Source organism: Mytilus californianus, unplaced genomic scaffold (assembly GCF_021869535.1).
Source record: "Mytilus californianus isolate M0D057914Y unplaced genomic scaffold, xbMytCali1.0.p SCAF_8, whole genome shotgun sequence".
NCBI classification, from domain to species: Eukaryota; Metazoa; Mollusca; class Bivalvia; order Mytilida; family Mytilidae; genus Mytilus; species Mytilus californianus.
Window position 1 is genome coordinate 72313197 of NW_026262734.1, and position 23438 is coordinate 72336634.

General features: G+C 29.8%; 1 protein-coding gene across 5 annotated transcripts in view; it reads right to left on the reverse strand.

Annotated features, from left to right (window-relative positions):
* LOC127712432 (rabphilin-3A-like) overlaps positions 1-23438 on the reverse strand; it is a 362038-nt gene that overhangs the window by 102650 nt on the left and 235950 nt on the right. The window lies entirely within an intron of this gene.

Below are 23438 nucleotides of genomic sequence, written 5' to 3' on the forward strand. Positions count from 1 at the left end.
TAAGATGTGGTATGACTGCCAATGAGACAACTATTCACCAGAGTTCAAATGAAATGGATGTAAGTAATTATAGGAAACCATAAGGCCTATTTATTGAGAAAAACCCATACCGTATAGTAAGCTATAAAAGGCCCTGACATTAAAAATGTGTAAATAATTAAATAAGAAAACTTACGACATAACTAATAACAGTACAATTTACAAACTAGAGTTGTCTGAATAGCGAGACTAACACCCCTTGCACATGCATTTTAGTTGCTGCTCTCAAATTCAGTGCGGTTGCCTATAGTTGCTTACATCCACTTCATTTGAACTTTGGTGAATAGTTTGGCAACCATACCACATCTCCTTATTTTTATATGACAGCCATGAACCAACAACCACCACTGAATTACTGGCACCTGTTGGGACAGGCACATACAGAATGTGTGTGATTGCTGAACACTCCCCTAACCTGGGACAGTGGTATAACAACACAACATAATCAAAGTGCTTGTGAGCACTGAAGGGTAAAGATTGCTTTTATTTTGCAATTTTGTGAATTTTTGAGTATAACATAGAATTGTATTTTGCTAGGCAAGTTATAAAATTTAGTTGGAGTTATCTTCCTTTGTTCATGATTGTACATTTGTAGTTGAACCTATTTCTATAGCAGATTCATACACCATGCATTACTTTTAATAAAAAAAATGTTTTCTTGACAAGTATGGTAATTCAAATACACATCATATTGTAACTTAAATATCAAAGTATAACATATCATCAATTAATTGCATGACATTGACTGGATAGGATCTAAATAACGATCACTTCACTGCACTATTTTGTTTGAACTATCAAAGGTAGTGACCAACCTTGGAAGATATCAAGTCAGTATCATAGGGTTTTGATTGTATTTCATGCAATCTTTAACCAAAAACAAACTGAAAATATCAGTTGCAAATGGATGAACCCAATAGATCGTCACAAAAAAACCCATTTATATAAAAACAATAGACACAAAGCACGACGATAAGAGAACAGGCCACAGACCACAATTGATTTGTCTATTAGTTCTTTATAACGTTTCGTGTCATTAAAAAAATTGCACCAATTTTTTGTGTCAAATCTTTTGTGTGTGTAATGTAAAGTACAAGTACAAAAATATATCCAACATATAGAAAAATTGCTCTTGTACATCTTAAAAATTTAGCCAATACACATCCATACCCCTATGGACCAGTCAAGAGATGTTCCGAAAACTGTAAATATTACCTTTTTGTACCTGGCCTAATCACTCTTTCCATATCAAAATCAGTTAAAATACAACATCCAAAAACTTATTTCAGCTCTCTTCTTTCATTTCCACCCCCATTAAAACTAAGAAATTAATGAGAAAGGGAAAGAAAAAAAATAAAGATAAATACACTTTAATTAAAGGGAACTATATTCGTGGACAACGAAAAGCGGGGTCATTAATTGTGGTCTCGGGCCTATTAGGGGTAAAAAACTTGACCATTTCTAATAAAAACTTGGCATGATTTAAGCTTAGTGTATTATGAGACAGTTTACCCAGTTTCAAAGCCATATGATATCAATTATAGAATATGTGGCATTTTTTATATCTGAACTTTGGGTGCTGAATTGTGATGTTGAATTAGAACAATTTCAACTATCAAATTTGGGCTTCAAAAAACAAAAAGATACAAAAATGTGCACCTTTTAATATCTCTATGTATAAGATATCATCTATTTAAAGTAACAGATAGCATACTTGAATGTATAAGACTTATAATAAATGGCCAAAAGTTAATTTTATATGAGCCTGTGCCAAAAAATAGAAGTTTTCAAATGAAGTGAGGCCTTATATGAAATGTAATATTTTCCACTTACAACAATTTTCTGAAGTTGTTAAGTTATAAAAAAACCTTCTACATATAATAAATGTACTTTCAATGGAAATATAAGTTTCAAATAGCATAACACATGTGGATGAAATGGTCTTAAGCAATGTCAAGCTTAAAAAACAAGTTGTCAATTTAGGCCGTTCCCCATATTTGCATATTAAAAAACATATAAATGATATGGGAGATGGAAATATGCTTCTTTTTGCTCAAATCTTTGCTTAGATATGATGAAACATGAAGCCTGAATGTAACAAAACTGTTGATTTCAACTTTTTATGTAGACAGTATGGTCTGATGCAAAGTTTATTCACTTTACTGTTTAAAACCCGTATGAGAATTCAGCCTCTAAAGGCCAATATTTCAACCACTACCTATCCAACAGAAGAAAATAAATGTAGTCTGTGAAACAGACAAGGTCAAACAACCAGTAATAAGTGCTTCTGATACAGATTCAATGAAATCTGCTAAAAGGAATTCAACTTGTATGTGCATAGAACCTCATATTTCACTTGCTTCATACGGACTGTTAGACTTAGACCATTAAAACAGCACATTTTGCACTTTTTTCTGTTTTTATCTACTTTTCTTTGTGTCCAGAGTTCATAAATGAGTAAAACATCTAAAGTAAATACCATTAACACAAATAAAAAATCAAAAAACCTGTCAGAGAGAAAGTAAGCAAGCTACTTTTGTAAAAATATTGAAACAACTGAAAAAGCTAAATTTGGGGCATGTAAGTTGAAATGTGACTTTTTTTACAAAATTTCTATCAAATAAAAGTGGAAATCATTTATTCTCATGTAGTTTGACACATTCATACCAATAGATCATTCATGGAAGTTGTCAAAGTACAAATTCAATATTTGCTGAAATGCACCTCTTAGGCCACAGACAACAATTAATTTGTCTATTACTTCTATATAACGTTTTGTCTCATTAAAAAAATTGCACCAATTTTTTTTTGTTAAATCTTTTGTGTGTGTAATGTACAGTACAAGTCCATATAAAAATATATCCAACATATAGAAAAATTGCTCTTGTACATCTTACAAATTTAGCCAATACACATCAATACCCCTATGAACCAGTCAAGAGATGTTCCGAAAACTGTAAATATTACCTTTTTGCACCTGGCCTAATCACTCTTTCCATATCAAAATCAGTTAAAATACAACATCCAAAAATTTATATTCAGCTCTCTTCTTTCATTTCCACCCCATAAAAACTAAGAAATGAATGAGAAAGGGAAAGAAAAAAAATAAAGAAAAATACACTTTAATTAAAGGAAATTATATTCGTGCACAACGAAAAGCGGGTCATTAATTGTGGTCTCAGGCCTATTAGCGGTCAAAAACTTGACCATTTCTAATAAAACTTAGCATGATTTAAGCTTAGTGTATTATGAGACAGTTTACCCAGTTTCAAAGCCATATGATATCAATTATAGAATATGTGGCATTTTTTATATCTGAACTTTGGGTGCTGAATTGTGATGTTGAATTAGAACAATTTCAACTATCAAATTTGGGCTTCAAAAAACAAAAAGATACAAAAATGTGCACTTTTTAATGTCTCTATGTATAAGATATCATCTATTTAAAGTAACAGATAGCATACTTGAATGTATAAGACTTATAATAAATGGCCAAAAGTTATTTTTATATGAGCCTGTGCCAAAAAATAGAAGTTTTCGAATGAAGTGAGGCTTTATATGAAATGTAATATTTTCCACTTACAACAATTTTCTGAAGTTGTTAAGTTATAAAAAAAAACCGTCTACATATAATAAATGTACTTTCAATGGAAATATAAGTTTCAAATAGCATAACACATGAGGATGAAATGGTCTTAAGCAATGTCAAGCTTAAAAAAACAAGTTGTCAATTTAGGCCGTTCCCCATATTTGCATATTAAAAAGCATATAAATGATATGGGAGATGGAAATATGCTTCTTTTTGCTCAAATCTTTGCTTAGATATGATGAAACATGAAACCTGGATGTAACAAAACTGTTGATTTCAACTTTTTATGTAGACAGTATGGTCTGATGCAAAGTTTATTCACTTTACTGTTTAAAACCCGTATGAGAATTTAGCCTCTAAAGGCCAATATTTTAACCACTAGCTATCCAACAGAAGAAAATAAAGATAGTCTGTGAAACAGACAAGGTAAAACAACCAGTAATAAGTGCTTTTGATACAGATTCAATGAAATCTGCTAAAAGGAATTCAACTTGTATGTGCATAGAACCTCATATTTCACTTGCTTCATACGGACTGTTAGACTTAGACAATTAAAACAGCACATTTTGCACTTTTTTCTGTTTTTATCTACTTTTCTTTGTGTCCAGAGTTCATAAATGAGTAAAACATCTAAAGTAAATACCATTAACACAAATAGAAAATCAAAAAACCTGTCAGAGAGAAAGTAAGCAAGCTACTTTTGTAAAAATATTGAAACAACTGAAAAAGCTAAATTTGGGGCATGTAAGTTGAAATGTGACTTTTTTTACAAAATTTCTATCAAATAAAAGTGGAAATCATTTATTCTCATGTAGTTTGACACATTCATACCAATAGATCATTCATGGAAGTTGTCAAAGTACAAATTCAATATTTGCTGAAATGCACCTCTTAGGCCACAGACAACAATTAATTTGTCTATTAGTTCTATATAACGTTTTGTCTCATTAAAAAAATTGCACCAATTTTTGTTTGTTAAATCTTTTGTGTGTGTAATGTACAGTACAAGCCCAAAAATATATCCAACATATAGAAAAATTGCTCTTGTGCATCTCACAAATTTAGCCAATATACATCCATACCCCTATGGACCAGTCAAGAGATGTTCCGAAAACTGTAAATATTACCTTTTTGCACCTGGCCTAATCACTCTTTCCATATCAAAATCAGTTAAAATACAACATCCAAAAATTTATTTCAGCTCTCTTCTTTCATTTCCACCCCATAAAAACTAAGAAATTAATGAGAAAAGGAAAGAAAAAAAATAAAGAAAAATACACTTTAATTAAAGGGAACTATATTCGTGGACAACGAAAAAAAGCGGGGTCATTATTTGTGGTCTAGGGCCTATTAGGGGTCACAAACTTGACCATTTCTAATAAAACTTGGCATGTTTTAAGCTTAGTGTATTATGAGACAAGTTTATCCAGTTTCAAAACCATATGATATCAATTATAGAAAATGTGGCATTTTTTATATCTGAACTTTGGGTGCTGAATTGTGATGTTGAATTAGAACAATTTCAACTATCAAATTTGGGCTTCAAAAAACAAAAAGATACGAAAATGTGCACTTTTTAATGTCTCTCTGTATAAGAAATCATCTATTTAAAGTAACAGATAGCATACTTGAATGTATAAAGAAGACTTTTTTGTTAAATAAACTGAATGTGACTTTTTTCCTTTGTAATACTGGTTATTTCAAGCATTCCTGTCAAGTTTTGTCATAATCAGTTCAATAGTTTGAGAAAAATCTAGTATAATGTAAGACGACATCTACAGCGATTTGAGCAAAATTTCTTCGAAATATCCAAACCAAGTCGCATCATGATAGAATATAGTGTGGACCAATAAATGATCAAATATTTATCTCATCTGCCTACAAACAGTTGAATATGATACAAAAGATGACTTTAGGATGATAAATACTACTAATGGACCTCTTTGTCTTCCTTATAAGGTCTCTTTTGGTCCATTTATACCTCTCATTTCCTCAAAATTTCTACTTTTTAGGCCAATAAATAAAAATTTTGGGGTAACTTTCACTCATTTATGATAGAAATGTTATTATAAATGATTAATTGAAGTATTCAAGCTGAAAGAACTATCCGTATAAAAGTTTACTGTCTCCAAGGAGGTTTCAATAAGTCCATACGTAAAACTTAAATTTATGCCGCGTTCCAGAGAGGGACATAAAAAACTTCTTTTTTGGTGAATAATTTGTTGTTACTGCTTTAAAAATAATTTCATTTACTTAAAACTATATATTTATTAAAGTATTTCTTAGGAAAAATTTTCTAGTATAGCAAAATATAAGAAATAAGGAGAAAAAGCTCCCCAAAACTCTAAGTATGGCTTGTTCTGTCAACTAATATTCATGGTAAAGTTCTATTTCAAGGAAATTTGTTCATAAAATGTATTTTGGAGACTCAATCCACTCAGAATATTTTATTATTTGTAATATTTCACTTAAATAGCAAGAAATTTTAACACATGAGAGTACTCACAAGGTCAAAGGTGCATGTACAGCTTCCCATAAAGAAGACTTTTTTGTTAAATAAACTGAATGTGACTTTTTTCCTTTGTAATACTGGTTATTTCAAGCATTCCTGTCAAGTTTTGTCATAATCAGTTCAATAGTTTGAGAAAAATCTAGTATAATGTAAGACGACATCTACAGCGATTCGAGCAAAATTTCTTCGAAATATCCAAACCAAGTCGCATCATGATAGAATATAGTGTGGACCAATAAATGATCAAATATTTATCTCATCTGCCTACAAACAGTTGAATATGATACAAAAGATGACTTTAGGATGATAAATACTACTAATGGACCTCTTTGTCTTTCTTATAAGGTCTCTTTTGGTCCATTTATACCTCTCATTTCCTCAAAATTTCTACTTTTTAGGCCAATAAATAAAAATTTTGGGGTAACTTTCACTCATTTATGATAGAAATGTTATTATAAATGATTAATTGAAGTATTCAAGCTGAATGAACTATCCGTATAAAAGTTTACTGTCTCCAAGTAGGTTTCAATAAGTCCATACATAAAACTTAAATTTACGCCGCGTTCCAGAGAGGGACATAAAAAACTTCTTTTTTGGTGAATAATTTGTTGTTACTGCTTAAAAAATAATTTCATTTACTTAAAACTATATATCTATTAAAGTATTTCTTAGGAAAAATTTTCTAGTATAGCAGAATATAAGAAATAAGGAGAAAAAGCTCCCCAAAACTCTAAGTATGGCTTGTTCTGTCAACTAATATTCATGGTAAAGTCCTATTTCAAGGAAATTTTTTCATAAAATGTATTTTGGAGACTCAATCCACTCAGAATATTTTATTATTTGTAATATTTCACTTAAATAGCAAGAAATTTTAACTCATGAGAGTACTCACAAGGTCAAAGGTGCATGTACAGCTTCCCATATTAAAATAGGTGTAATATACCACCATTGATTTTCCCCTATTAGTCTTTGTAAAATTTGCACTTTTCAAAAAATTGTGCAGAATTTATCTTTGTTTCAAATAAAGAAATACTTGGCATGAGTAAAGATTTATCCTGTCCAGTACTATAGAAAAAATTTCACATAATATTTCATTGCATATAAGAAAATAACCATCACTGGAAGTTAACCAATCAAATTTTCCCCCTTTTTTAACCTGTGTACAAGCTTTAGTAACCATGTAACCTCAAGTTTCCAAAATATTCTATAGAAACCCCAAATAAAGAAATAATAGTGCTTTGAAATAACCAAGATATATGTTTATGACTCAGAAATGTTTGACTGCAATGAAATGTAGGATCAATTACCTACAACTGTCAAATTCAAGGGAATATTTTTTTTCGACCTATTTTCGTATGCAACCGGATGTGACGTACTATGATTTGGTGGTATTACACCTAAAGAAGACTTTTTTGTTAAATAAACTGAATGTGACTTTTTTCCTTTGTAATACTGGTTATTTCAAGCATTCCTGTCAAGTTTTGTCATAATCAGTTCAATAGTTTGAGAAAAATCTAGTATAATGTAAGACGACATCTACAGCGATTCGAGCAAAATTTCTTCGAAATATCCAAACCAAGTCGCATCATGATAGAATATAGTGTGGACCAATAAATGATCAAATATTTATCTCATCTGCCTACAAACAGTTGAATATGATACAAAAGATGACTTTAGGATGATAAATACTACTAATGGACCTCTTTGTCTTCCTTATAAGGTCTCTTTTGGTCCATTTATACCTCTCATTTCCTCAAAATTTCTACTTTTTAGGCCAATAAATAAAAATTTTGGGGTAACTTTCACTCATTTATGATAGAAATGTTATTATAAATGATTAATTGAAGTATTCAAGCTGAATGAACTATCCGTATAAAAGTTTACTGTCTCCAAGGAGGTTTCAATAAGTCCATACGTAAATCTTAAATTTACGCCGCGTTCCAGAGAGGGACATAAAAAACTTCTTTTTTGGTGAATAATTTGTTGTTACTGCTTTAAAAATAATTTCATTTACTTAAAACTATATATTTATTAAAGTATTTCTTAGGAAAAATTTTCTAGTATAGCAGAATATAAGAAATAAGGAGAAAAAGCTCCCCAAAACTCTAAGTATGGCTTGTTCTGTCAACTAATATTCATGGTAAAGTCCTATTTCAAGGAAATTTTTTCATAAAATGTATTTTGGAGACTCAATCCACTTAGAATATTTTATTATTTGTAATATTTCACTTAAATAGCAAGAAATTTTAACACATGAGAGTACTCACAAGGTCAAAGGTGCATGTACAGCTTCCCATAAAGAAGACTTTTTTGTTAAATAAACTGAATGTGACTTTTTTCCTTTGTAATACTGGTTATTTCAAGCATTCCTGTCAAGTTTTGTCATAATCAGTTCAATAGTTTGAGAAAAATCTAGTATAATGTAAGACGACATCTACAGCGATTCGAGCAAAATTTCTTCGAAATATCCAAACCAAGTCGCATCATGATAGAATATAGTGTGGACCAATAAATGATCAAATATTTATCTCATCTGCCTACAAACAGTTGAATATGATACAAAAGATGACTTTAGGATGATAAATACTACTAATGGACCTCTTTGTCTTCCTTATAAGGTCTCTTTTGGTCAATTTATACCTCTCATTTCCTCAAAATTTCTACTTTTTAGGCCAATAAATAAAAATTTTGGGGTAACTTTCACTCATTTATGATAGAAATGTTATTATAAATGATTAATTGAAGTATTCAAGCTGAATGAACTATCTGTATAAAAGTTTACTGTCTCCAAGGAGGTTTCAATAAGTCCATACGTAAAACTTAAATTTACGCAGCGTTCCAGAGAGGGACATAAAAAACTTCTTTTTTGGTGAATAATTTGTTGTTACTGCTTTAAAAATAATTTCATTTACTTAAAACTATATATTTATTAAAGTATTTCTTAGGAAAAATTTTCTAGTATAGCAGAATATAAGAAATAAGGAGAAAAAGCTCCCCAAAACTCTAAGTATGGCTTGTTCTGTCAACTAATATTCATGGTAAAGTCCTATTTCAAGGAAATTTTTTCATAAAATGTATTTTGGAGACTCAATCCACTCAGAATATTTTATTATTTGTAATATTTCACTTAAATAGCAAGAAATTTTAACACATGAGAGTACTCACAAGGTCAAAGGTGCATGTACAGCTTCCCATAAAGAAGACTTTTTTGTTAAATAAACTGAATGTGACTTTTTTCCTTTGTAATACAGGTTATTTCAAGCATTCCTGTCAAGTTTTGTCATAATCAGTTCAATAGTTTGAGAAAAATCTAGTATAATGTAAGACGACATCTACAGCGATTCGAGCAAAATTTCTTCGAAATATCCAAACCAAGTCGCATCATGATAGAATATAGTGTGGACCAATAAATGATCAAATATTTATCTCATCTGCCTACAAACAGTTGAATATGATACAAAAGATGACTTTAGGATGATAAATACTACTAATGGACCTCTTTGTCTTCCTTATAAGGTCTCTTTTGGTCAATTTATACCTCTCATTTCCTCAAAATTTCTACTTTTTAGGCCAATAAATAAAAATTTTGGGGTAACTTTCACTCATTTATGATAGAAATGTTATTATAAATGATTAATTGAAGTATTCAAGCTGAATGAACTATCCGTATAAAAGTTTACTGTCTCCAAGGAGGTTTCAATAAGTCCATACGTAAAACTTAAATTTACGCCGCGTTCCAGAGAGGGACATAAAAAACTTCTTTTTTGGTGAATAATTTGTTGTTACTGCTTTAAAAATAATTTCATTTACTTAAAACTATATATTTATTAAAGTATTTCTTAGGAAAAATTTTCTAGTATAGCAGAATATAAGAAATAAGGAGAAAAAGCTCCCCAAAACTCTAAGTATGGCTTGTTCTGTCAACTAATATTCATGGTAAAGTCCTATTTCAAGGAAATTTTTTCATAAAATGTATTTTGGAGACTCAATCCACTCAGAATATTTTATTATTTGTAATATTTCACTTAAATAGCAAGAAATTTTAACACATGAGAGTACTCACAAGGTCAAAGGTGTACAGCTTCCCATAAAGAAGACTTTTTTGTTAAATAAACTGAATGTGACTTTTTTCCTTTGTAATACTGGTTATTTCAAGCATTCCTGTCAAGTTTTGTCATAATCAGTTCAATAGTTTTAGAAAAATCTAGTATAATGTAAGACGACATCTACAGCGATTCGAGCAAAATTTCTTCGAAATATCCAAACCAAGTCGCATCATGATAGAATATAGTGTGGACCAATAAATGATCAAATATTTATCTCATCTGCCTACAAACAGTTGAATATGATACAAAAGATGACTTTAGGATGATAAATACTACTAATGGACCTCTTTGTCTTCCTTATAAGGTCTCTTTTGGTCCATTTATACCTCTCATTTCCTCAAAATTTCTACTTTTTAGGCCAATAAATAAAAATTTTGGGGTAACTTTCACTCATTTATGATAGAAATGTTATTATAAATGATTAATTGAAGTATTCAAGCTGAATGAACTATCCGTATAAAAGTTTACTGTCTCCAAGGAGGTTTCAATAAGTCCATACGTAAAACTTAAATTTACGCCGCGTTCCAGAGAGGGACATAAAAAACTTCTTTTTTGGTGAAGAATTTGTTGTTACTGCTTTAAAAATAATTTCATTTACTTAAAACTATATATTTATTAAAGTATTTCTTAGGAAAAATTTTCTAGTATAGCAGAATATAAGAAATAAGGAGAAAAAGCTCCCCAAAACTCTAAGTATGGCTTGTTCTGTCAACTAATATTCATGGTAAAGTCCTATTTCAAGGAAATTTTTTCATAAAATGTATTTTGGAGACTCAATCCACTCAGAATATTTTATTATTTGTAATATTTCACTTAAATAGCAAGAAATTTTAACACATGAGAGTACTCACAAGGTCAAAGGTGCATGTACAGCTTCCCATAAAGAAGACTTTTTTGTTAAATAAACTGAATGTGACTTTTTTCCTTTGTAATACTGGTTATTTCAAGCATTCCTGTCAAGTTTTGTCATAATCAGTTCAATAGGTTGAGAAAAATCTAGTATAATGTAAGACGACATCTACAGCGATTCGAGCAAAATTTCTTCGAAATATCCAAACCAAGTCGCATCATGATAGAATATAGTGTGGACCAATAAATGATCAAATATTTATCTCATCTGCCTACAAACAGTTGAATATGATACAAAAGATGACTTTAGGATGATAAATACTACTAATGGACCTCTTTGTCTTCCTTATAAGGTCTCTTTTGGTCCATTTATACCTCTCATTTCCTCAAAATTTCTACTTTTTAGGCCAATAAATAAAAATTTTGGGGTAACTTTCACTCATTTATGATAGAAATGTTATTATAAATGATTAATTGAAGTATTCAAGCTGAATGAACTATCCGTATAAAAGTTTACTGTCTCCAAGGAGGTTTCAATAAGTCCATACGTAAAACTTAAATTTACGCCGCGTTCCAGAGAGGGACATAAAAAACTTCTTTTTTGGTGAATAATTTGTTGTTACTGCTTTAAAAATAATTTCATTTACTTAAAACTATATATTTATTAAAGTATTTCTTAGGAAAAATTTTCTAGTATAGCAGAATATAAGAAATAAGGAGAAAAAGCTCCCCAAAACTCTAAGTATGGCTTGTTCTGTCAACTAATATTCATGGTAAAGTCCTATTTCAAGGAAATTTTTTCATAAAATGTATTTTGGAGACTCAATCCACTCAGAATATTTTATTATTTGTAATATTTCACTTAAATAGCAAGAAATTTTAACACATGAGAGTACTCACAAGGTCAAAGGTGCATGTACAGCTTCCCATAAAGAAGACTTTTTTGTTAAATAAACTGAATGTGACTTTTTTCCTTTGTAATACTGGTTATTTCAAGCATTCCTGTCAAGTTTTGTCATAATCATTTCAATAGGTTGAGAAAAATCTAGTATAATGTAAGACGACATCTACAGCGATTCGAGCAAAATTTCTTCGAAATATCCAAACCAAGTCGCATCATGATAGAATATAGTGTGGACCAATAAATGATCAAATATTTATCTCATCTGCCTACAAACAGTTGAATATGATACAAAAGATGACTTTAGGATGATAAATACTACTAATGGACCTCTTTGTCTTCCTTATAAGGTCTCTTTTGGTCCATTTATACCTCTCATTTCCTCAAAATTTCTACTTTTTAGGCCAATAAATAAAAATTTTGGGGTAACTTTCACTCATTTATGATAGAAATGTTATTATAAATGATTAATTGAAGTATTCAAGCTGAATGAACAATCCGTATAAAAGTTTTCTGTCTCCAAGGAGGTTTCAATAAGTCCATACGTAAAACTTAAATTTACGCCGCGTTCCAGAGAGGGACATAAAAAACTTCTTTTTTGGTGAATAATTTGTTGTTACTGCTTTAAAAATAATTTCATTTACTTAAAACTATATATTTATTAAAGTATTTCTTAGGAAAAATTTTCTAGTATAGCAGAATATAAGAAATAAGGAGAAAAAGCTCCCCAAAACTCTAAGTATGGCTTGTTCTGTCAACTAATATTCATGGTAAAGTCCTATTTCAAGGAAATTTTTTCATAAAATGTATTTTGGAGACTCAATCCACTCAGAATATTTTATTATTTGTAATATTTCACTTAAATAGCAAGAAATTTTAACACATGAGAGTACTCACAAGGTCAAAGGTGCATGTACAGCTTCCCATAAAGAAGACTTTTTTGTTAAATAAACTGAATGTGACTTTTTTCCTTTGTAATACAGGTTATTTCAAGCATTCCTGTCAAGTTTTGTCATAATCAGTTCAATAGTTTGAGAAAAATCTAGTATAATGTAAGACGACATCTACAGCGATTCGAGCAAAATTTCTTCGAAATATCCAAACCAAGTCGCATCATGATAGAATATAGTGTGGACCAATAAATGATCAAATATTTATCTCATCTGCCTACAAACAGTTGAATATGATACAAAAGATGACTTTAGGATGATAAATACTACTAATGGACCTCTTTGTCTTCCTTATAAGGTCTCTTTTGGTCAATTTATACCTCTTATTTCCTCAAAATTTCTACTTTTTAGGCCAATAAATAAAAATTTTGGGGTAACTTTCACTCATTTATGATAGAAATGTTATTATAAATGATTAATTGAAGTATTCAAGCTGAATGAACTATCTGTATAAAAGTTTACTGTCTCCAAGGAGGTTTCAATAAGTCCATACGTAAAACTTAAATTTACGCAGCGTTCCAGAGAGGGACATAAAAAACTTCTTTTTTGGTGAATAATTTGTTGTTACTGCTTTAAAAATAATTTCATTTACTTAAAACTATATATTTATTAAAGTATTTCTTAGGAAAAATTTTCTAGTATAGCAGAATATAAGAAATAAGGAGAAAAAGCTCCCCAAAACTCTAAGTATGGCTTGTTCTGTCAACTAATATTCATGGTAAAGTCCTATTTCAAGGAAATTTTTTCATAAAATGTATTTTGGAGACTCAATCCACTCAGAATATTTTATTATTTGTAATATTTCACTTAAATAGCAAGAAATTTTAACACATGAGAGTACTCACAAGGTCAAAGGTGCATGTACAGCTTCCCATAAAGAAGACTTTTTTGTTAAATAAACTGAATGTGACTTTTTTCCTTTGTAATACAGGTTATTTCAAGCATTCCTGTCAAGTTTTGTCATAATCAGTTCAATAGTTTGAGAAAAATCTAGTATAATGTAAGACGACATCTACAGCGATTCGAGCAAAATTTCTTCGAAATATCCAAACCAAGTCGCATCATGATAGAATATAGTGTGGACCAATAAATGATCAAATATTTATCTCATCTGCCTACAAACAGTTGAATATGATACAAAAGATGACTTTAGGATGATAAATACTACTAATGGACCTCTTTGTCTTCCTTATAAGGTCTCTTTTGGTCCATTTATACCTCTCATTTCCTCAAAATTTCTACTTTTTAGGCCAATAAATAAAAATTTTGGGGTAACTTTCACTCATTTATGATAGAAATGTTATTATAAATGATTAATTGAAGTATTCAAGCTGAATGAACTATCCGTATAAAAGTTTACTGTCTCCAAGGAGGTTTCAATAAGTCCATACGTAAAACTTAAATTTACGCTGCGTTCCAGAGAGGGACATAAAAAACTTCTTTTTTGGTGAAGAATTTGTTGTTACTGCTTTAAAAATAATTTCATTTACTTAAAACTATATATTTATTAAAGTATTTCTTAGGAAAAATTTTCTAGTATAGCAGAATATAAGAAATAAGGAGAAAAAGCTCCCCAAAACTCTAAGTATGGCTTGTTCTGTCAACTAATATTCATGGTAAAGTCCTATTTCAAGGAAATTTTTTCATAAAATGTATTTTGGAGACTCAATCCACTCAGAATATTTTATTATTTGTAATATTTCACTTAAATAGCAAGAAATTTTAACACATGAGAGTACTCACAAGGTCAAAGGTGCATGTACAGCTTCCCATAAAGAAGACTTTTTTGTTAAATAAACTGAATGTGACTTTTTTCCTTTGTAATACTGGTTATTTCAAGCATTCCTGTCAAGTTTTGTCATAATCAGTTCAATAGGTTGAGAAAAATCTAGTATAATGTAAGACGACATCTACAGCGATTCGAGCTAAATTTCTTCGAAATATCCAAACCAAGTCGCATCATGATAGAATATAGTGTGGACCAATAAATGATCAAATATTTATCTCATCTGCCTACAAACAGTTGAATATGATACAAAAGATGACTTTAGGATGATAAATACTACTAATGGACCTCTTTGTCTTCCTTATAAGGTCTCTTTTGGTCCATTTATACCTCTCATTTCCTCAAAATTTCTACTTTTTAGGCCAATAAATAAAAATTTTGGGGTAACTTTCACTCATTTATGATAGAAATGTTATTATAAATGATTAATTGAAGTATTCAAGCTGAATGAACAATCCGTATAAAAGTTTACTGTCTCCAAGGAGGTTTCAATAAGTCCATACGTAAAACTTAAATTTACGCCGCGTTCCAGAGAGGGACATAAAAAACTTCTTTTTTGGTGAATAATTTGTTGTTACTGCTTTAAAAATAATTTCATTTACTTAAAACTATATATTTATTAAAGTATTTCTTAGGAAAAATTTTCTAGTATAGCAGAATATAAGAAATAAGGAGAAAAAGCTCCCCAAAACTCTAAGTATGGCTTGTTCTGTCAACTAATATTCATGGTAAAGTCCTATTTCAAGGAAATTTTTTCATAAAATGTATTTTGGAGACTCAATCCACTCAGAATATTTTATTATTTGTAATATTTCACTTAAATAGCAAGAAATTTTAACACATGAGATCGAGTACTCACAAGGTCAAAGGTGCATGTACAGCTTCCCATAAAGAAGACTTTTTTGTTAAATAAACTGAATGTGACTTTTTTCCTTTGTAATACAGGTTATTTCAAGCATTCCTGTCAAGTTTTGTCATAATCAGTTCAATAGTTTGAGAAAAATCTAGTATAATGTAAGACGACATCTACAGCGATTCGAGCAAAATTTCTTCGAAATATCCAAACCAAGTCGCATCATGATAGAATATAGTGTGGACCAATAAATGATCAAATATTTATCTCATCTGCCTACAAACAGTTGAATATGATACAAAAGATGACTTTAGGATGATAAATACTACTAATGGACCTCTTTGTCTTCCTTATAAGGTCTCTTTTGGTCAATTTATACCTCTCATTTCCTCAAAATTTCTACTTTTTAGGCCAATAAATAAAAATTTTGGGGTAACTTTCACTCATTTATGATAGAAATGTTATTATAAATGATTAATTGAAGTATTCAAGCTGAATGAACTATCTGTATAAAAGTTTACTGTCTCCAAGGAGGTTTCAATAAGTCCATACGTAAAACTTAAATTTACGCAGCGTTCCAGAGAGGGACATAAAAAACTTCTTTTTTTTTTGGTGAAGAATTTGTTGTTACTGCTTTAAAAATAATTTCATTTACTTAAAACTATATATTTATTAAAGTATTTCTTAGGAAAAATTTTCTAGTATAGCAGAATATAAGAAATAAGGAGAAAAAGCTCCCCAAAACTCTAAGTATGGCTTGTTCTGTCAACTAATATTCATGGTAAAGTCCTATTTCAAGGAAATTTTTTCATAAAATGTATTTTGGAGACTCAATCCACTCAGAATATTTTATTATTTGTAATATTTCACTTAAATAGCAAGAAATTTTAACACATGAGAGTACTCACAAGGTCAAAGGTGCATGTACAGCTTCCCATAAAGAAGACTTTTTTGTTAAATAAACTGAATGTGACTTTTTTCCTTTGTAATACTGGTTATTTCAAGCATTCCTGTCAAGTTTTGTCATAATCAGTTCAATAGGTTGAGAAAAATCTAGTATAATGTAAGACGACATCTACAGCGATTCGAGCAAAATTTCTTCGAAATATCCAAACCAAGTCGCATCATGATAGAATATAGTGTGGACCAATAAATGATCAAATATTTATCTCATCTGCCTACAAACAGTTGAATATGATACAAAAGATGACTTTAGGATGATAAATACTACTAATGGACCTCTTTGTCTTCCTTATAAGGTCTCTTTTGGTCCATTTATACCTCTCATTTCCTCAAAATTTCTACTTTTTAGGCCAATAAATAAAAATTTTGGGGTAACTTTCACTCATTTATGATAGAAATGTTATTATAAATGATTAATTGAAGTATTCAAGCTGAATGAACAATCCGTATAAAAGTTTACTGTCTCCAAGGAGGTTTCAATAAGTCCATACGTAAAACTTAAATTTACGCCGCGTTCCAGAGAGGGACATAAAAAACTTCTTTTTTGGTGAATAATTTGTTGTTACTGCTTTAAAAATAATTTCATTTACTTAAAACTATATATTTATTAAAGTATTTCTTAGGAAAAATTTTCTAGTATAGCAGAATATAAGAAATAAGGAGAAAAAGCTCCCCAAAACTCTAAGTATGGCTTGTTCTGTCAACTAATATTCATGGTAAAGTCCTATTTCAAGGAAATTTTTTCATAAAATGTATTTTGGAGACTCAATCCACTCAGAATATTTTATTATTTGTAATATTTCACTTAAATAGCAAGAAATTTTAACACATGAGATCGAGTACTCACAAGGTCAAAGGTGCATGTACAGCTTCCCATAAAGAAGACTTTTTTGTTAAATAAACTGAATGTGACTTTTTTCCTTTGTAATACAGGTTATTTCAAGCATTCCTGTCAAGTTTTGTCATAATCAGTTCAATAGTTTGAGAAAAATCTAGTATAATGTAAGACGACATCTACAGCGATTCGAGCAAAATTTCTTCGAAATATCCAAACCAAGTCGCATCATGATAGAATATAGTGTGGACCAATAAATGATCAAATATTTATCTCATCTGCCTACAAACAGTTGAATATGATACAAAAGATGACTTTAGGATGATAAATACTACTAATGGACCTCTTTGTCTTCCTTATAAGGTCTCTTTTGGTCAATTTATACCTCTCATTTCCTCAAAATTTCTACTTTTTAGGCCAATAAATAAAAATTTTGGGGTAACTTTCACTCATTTATGATAGAAATGTTATTATAAATGATTAATTGAAGTATTCAAGCTGAATGAACTATCTGTATAAAAGTTTACTGTCTCCAAGGAGGTTTCAATAAGTCCATACGTAAAACTTAAATTTACGCAGCGTTCCAGAGAGGGACATAAAAAACTTCTTTTTTGGTGAATAATTTGTTGTTACTGCTTTAAAAATAATTTCATTTACTTAAAACTATATATTTATTAAAGTATTTCTTAGGAAAAATTTTCTAGTATAGCAGAATATAAGAAATAAGGAGAAAAAGCTCCCCAAAACTCTAAGTATGGCTTGTTCTGTCAACTAATATTCATGGTAAAGTCCTATTTCAAGGAAATTTTTTCATAAAATGTATTTTGGAGACTCAATCCACTCAGAATATTTTATTATTTGTAATATTTCACTTAAATAGCAAGAAATTTTAACACATGAGAGTACTCACAAGGTCAAAGGTGCATGTACAGCTTCCCATAAAGAAGACTTTTTTGTTAAATAAACTGAATGTGACTTTTTTCCTTTGTAATACAGGTTATTTCAAGCATTCCTGTCAAGTTTTGTCATAATCAGTTCAATAGTTTGAGAAAAATCTAGTATAATGTAAGACGACATCTACAGCGATTCGAGCAAAATTTCTTCGAAATATCCAAACCAAGTCGCATCATGATAGAATATAGTGTGGACCAATAAATGATCAAATATTTATCTCATCTGCCTACAAACAGTTGAATATGATACAAAAGATGACTTTAGGATGATAAATACTACTAATGGACCTCTTTGTCTTCCTTATAAGGTCTCTTTTGGTCCATTTATACCTCTCATTTCCTCAAAATTTCTACTTTTTAGGCCAATAAATAAAAATTTTGGGGTAACTTTCACTCATTTATGATAGAAATGTTATTATAAATGATTAATTGAAGTATTCAAGCTGAATGAACAATCCGTATAAAAGTTTACTGTCTCCAAGGAGGTTTCAATAAGTCCATACGTAAAACTTAAATTTACGCCGCGTTCCAGAGAGGGACATAAAAAACTTCTTTTTTGGTGAATAATTTGTTGTTACTGCTTTAAAAATAATTTCATTTACTTAAAACTATATATTTATTAAAGTATTTCTTAGGAAAAATTTTCTAGTATAGCAGAATATAAGAAATAAGGAGAAAAAGCTCCCCAAAACTCTAAGTATGGCTTGTTCTGTCAACTAATATTCATGGTAAAGTCCTATTTCAAGGAAATTTTTTCATAAAATGTATTTTGGAGACTCAATCCACTCAGAATATTTTATTATTTGTAATATTTCACTTAAATAGCAAGAAATTTTAACACATGAGATCGAGTACTCACAAGGTCAAAGGTGCATGTACAGCTTCCCATAAAGAAGACTTTTTTGTTAAATAAACTGAATGTGACTTTTTTCCTTTGTAATACAGGTTATTTCAAGCATTCCTGTCAAGTTTTGTCATAATCAGTTCAATAGTTTGAGAAAAATCTAGTATAATGTAAGACGACATCTACAGCGATTCGAGCAAAATTTCTTCGAAATATCCAAACCAAGTCGCATCATGATAGAATATAGTGTGGACCAATAAATGATCAAATATTTATCTCATCTGCCTACAAACAGTTGAATATGATACAAAAGATGACTTTAGGATGATAAATACTACTAATGGACCTCTTTGTCTTCCTTATAAGGTCTCTTTTGGTCAATTTATACCTCTCATTTCCTCAAAATTTCTACTTTTTAGGCCAATAAATAAAAATTTTGGGGTAACTTTCACTCATTTATGATAGAAATGTTATTATAAATGATTAATTGAAGTATTCAAGCTGAATGAACTATCTGTATAAAAGTTTACTGTCTCCAAGGAGGTTTCAATAAGTCCATACGTAAAACTTAAATTTACGCAGCGTTCCAGAGAGGGACATAAAAAACTTCTTTTTTTTTTGGTGAAGAATTTGTTGTTACTGCTTTAAAAATAATTTCATTTACTTAAAACTATATATTTATTAAAGTATTTCTTAGGAAAAATTTTCTAGTATAGCAGAATATAAGAAATAAGGAGAAAAAGCTCCCCAAAACTCTAAGTATGGCTTGTTCTGTCAACTAATATTCATGGTAAAGTCCTATTTCAAGGAAATTTTTTCATAAAATGTATTTTGGAGACTCAATCCACTCAGAATATTTTATTATTTGTAATATTTCACTTAAATAGCAAGAAATTTTAACACATGAGAGTACTCACAAGGTCAAAGGTGCATGTACAGCTTCCCATAAAGAAGACTTTTTTGTTAAATAAACTGAATGTGACTTTTTTCCTTTGTAATACTGGTTATTTCAAGCATTCCTGTCAAGTTTTGTCATAATCAGTTCAATAGGTTGAGAAAAATCTAGTATAATGTAAGACGACATCTACAGCGATTCGAGCAAAATTTCTTCGAAATATCCAAACCAAGTCGCATCATGATAGAATATAGTGTGGACCAATAAATGATCAAATATTTATCTCATCTGCCTACAAACAGTTGAATATGATACAAAAGATGACTTTAGGATGATAAATACTACTAATGGACCTCTTTGTCTTCCTTATAAGGTCTCTTTTGGTCAATTTATACCTCTCATTTCCTCAAAATTTCTACTTTTTAGGCCAATAAATAAAAATTTTGGGGTAACTTTCACTCATTTATGATAGAAATGTTATTATAAATGATTAATTGAAGTATTCAAGCTGAATGAACAATCCGTATAAAAGTTTACTGTCTCCAAGGAGGTTTCAATAAGTCCATACGTAAAACTTAAATTTACGCCGCGTTCCAGAGAGGGACATAAAAAACTTCTTTTTTGGTGAATAATTTGTTGTTACTGCTTTAAAAATAATTTCATTTACTTAAAACTATATATTTATTAAAGTATTTCTTAGGAAAAATTTTCTAGTATAGCAGAATATAAGAAATAAGGAGAAAAAGCTCCCCAAAACTCTAAGTATGGCTTGTTCTGTCAACTAATATTCATGGTAAAGTCCTATTTCAAGGAAATTTTTTCATAAAATGTATTTTGGAGACTCAATCCACTCAGAATATTTTATTATTTGTAATATTTCACTTAAATAGCAAGAAATTTTAACACATGAGATCGAGTACTCACAAGGTCAAAGGTGCATGTACAGCTTCCCATAAAGAAGACTTTTTTGTTAAATAAACTGAATGTGACTTTTTTCCTTTGTAATACAGGTTATTTCAAGCATTCCTGTCAAGTTTTGTCATAATCAGTTCAATAGTTTGAGAAAAATCTAGTATAATGTAAGACGACATCTACAGCGATTCGAGCAAAATTTCTTCGAAATATCCAAACCAAGTCGCATCATGATAGAATATAGTGTGGACCAATAAATGATCAAATATTTATCTCATCTGCCTACAAACAGTTGAATATGATACAAAAGATGACTTTAGGATGATAAATACTACTAATGGACCTCTTTGTCTTCCTTATAAGGTCTCTTTTGGTCAATTTATACCTCTCATTTCCTCAAAATTTCTACTTTTTAGGCCAATAAATAAAAATTTTGGGGTAACTTTCACTCATTTATGATAGAAATGTTATTATAAATGATTAATTGAAGTATTCAAGCTGAATGAACTATCTGTATAAAAGTTTACTGTCTCCAAGGAGGTTTCAATAAGTCCATACGTAAAACTTAAATTTACGCAGCGTTCCAGAGAGGGACATAAAAAACTTCTTTTTTGGTGAATAATTTGTTGTTACTGCTTTAAAAATAATTTCATTTACTTAAAACTATATATTTATTAAAGTATTTCTTAGGAAAAATTTTCTAGTATAGCAGAATATAAGAAATAAGGAGAAAAAGCTCCCCAAAACTCTAAGTATGGCTTGTTCTGTCAACTAATATTCATGGTAAAGTCCTATTTCAAGGAAATTTTTTCATAAAATGTATTTTGGAGACTCAATCCACTCAGAATATTTTATTATTTGTAATATTTCACTTAAATAGCAAGAAATTTTAACACATGAGAGTACTCACAAGGTCAAAGGTGCATGTACAGCTTCCCATAAAGAAGACTTTTTTGTTAAATAAACTGAATGTGACTTTTTTCCTTTGTAATACAGGTTATTTCAAGCATTCCTGTCAAGTTTTGTCATAATCAGTTCAATAGTTTGAGAAAAATCTAGTATAATGTAAGACGACATCTACAGCGATTCGAGCAAAATTTCTTCGAAATATCCAAACCAAGTCGCATCATGATAGAATATAGTGTGGACCAATAAATGATCAAATATTTATCTCATCTGCCTACAAACAGTTGAATATGATACAAAAGATGACTTTAGGATGATAAATACTACTAATGGACCTCTTTGTCTTCCTTATAAGGTCTCTTTTGGTCCATTTATACCTCTCATTTCCTCAAAATTTCTACTTTTTAGGCCAATAAATAAAAATTTTGGGGTAACTTTCACTCATTTATGATAGAAATGTTATTATAAATGATTAATTGAAGTATTCAAGCTGAATGAACAATCCGTATAAAAGTTTACTGTCTCCAAGGAGGTTTCAATAAGTCCATACGTAAAACTTAAATTTACGCCGCGTTCCAGAGAGGGACATAAAAAACTTCTTTTTTGGTGAATAATTTGTTGTTACTGCTTTAAAAATAATTTCATTTACTTAAAACTATATATTTATTAAAGTATTTCTTAGGAAAAATTTTCTAGTATAGCAGAATATAAGAAATAAGGAGAAAAAGCTCCCCAAAACTCTAAGTATGGCTTGTTCTGTCAACTAATATTCATGGTAAAGTCCTATTTCAAGGAAATTTTTTCATAAAATGTATTTTGGAGACTCAATCCACTCAGAATATTTTATTATTTGTAATATTTCACTTAAATAGCAAGAAATTTTAACACATGAGATCGAGTACTCACAAGGTCAAAGGTGCATGTACAGCTTCCCATAAAGAAGACTTTTTTGTTAAATAAACTTAATGTGACTTTTTTCCTTTGTAATACAGGTTATTTCAAGCATTCCTGTCAAGTTTTGTCATAATCAGTTCAATAGTTTGAGAAAAATCTAGTATAATGTAAGACGACATCTACAGCGATTCGAGCAAAATTTCTTCGAAATATCCAAACCAAGTCGCATCATGATAGAATATAGTGTGGACCAATAAATGATCAAATATTTATCTCATCTGCCTACAAACAGTTGATTATGATACAAAAGATGACTTTAGGATGATAAATACTACTAATGGACCTCTTTGTCTTCCTTATAAGGTCTCTTTTGGTCAATTTATACCTCTCATTTCCTCAAAATTTCTACTTTTTAGGCCAATAAATAAAAATTTTGGGGTAACTTTCACTCATTTATGATAGAAATGTTATTATAAATGATTAATTGAAGTATTCAAGCTGAATGAACTATCTGTATAAAAGTTTACTGTCTCCAAGGAGGTTTCAATAAGTCCATACGTAAAACTTAAATTTACGCAGCGTTCCAGAGAGGGACATAAAAAACTTCTTTTTTGGTGAATAATTTGTTGTTACTGCTTTAAAAATAATTTC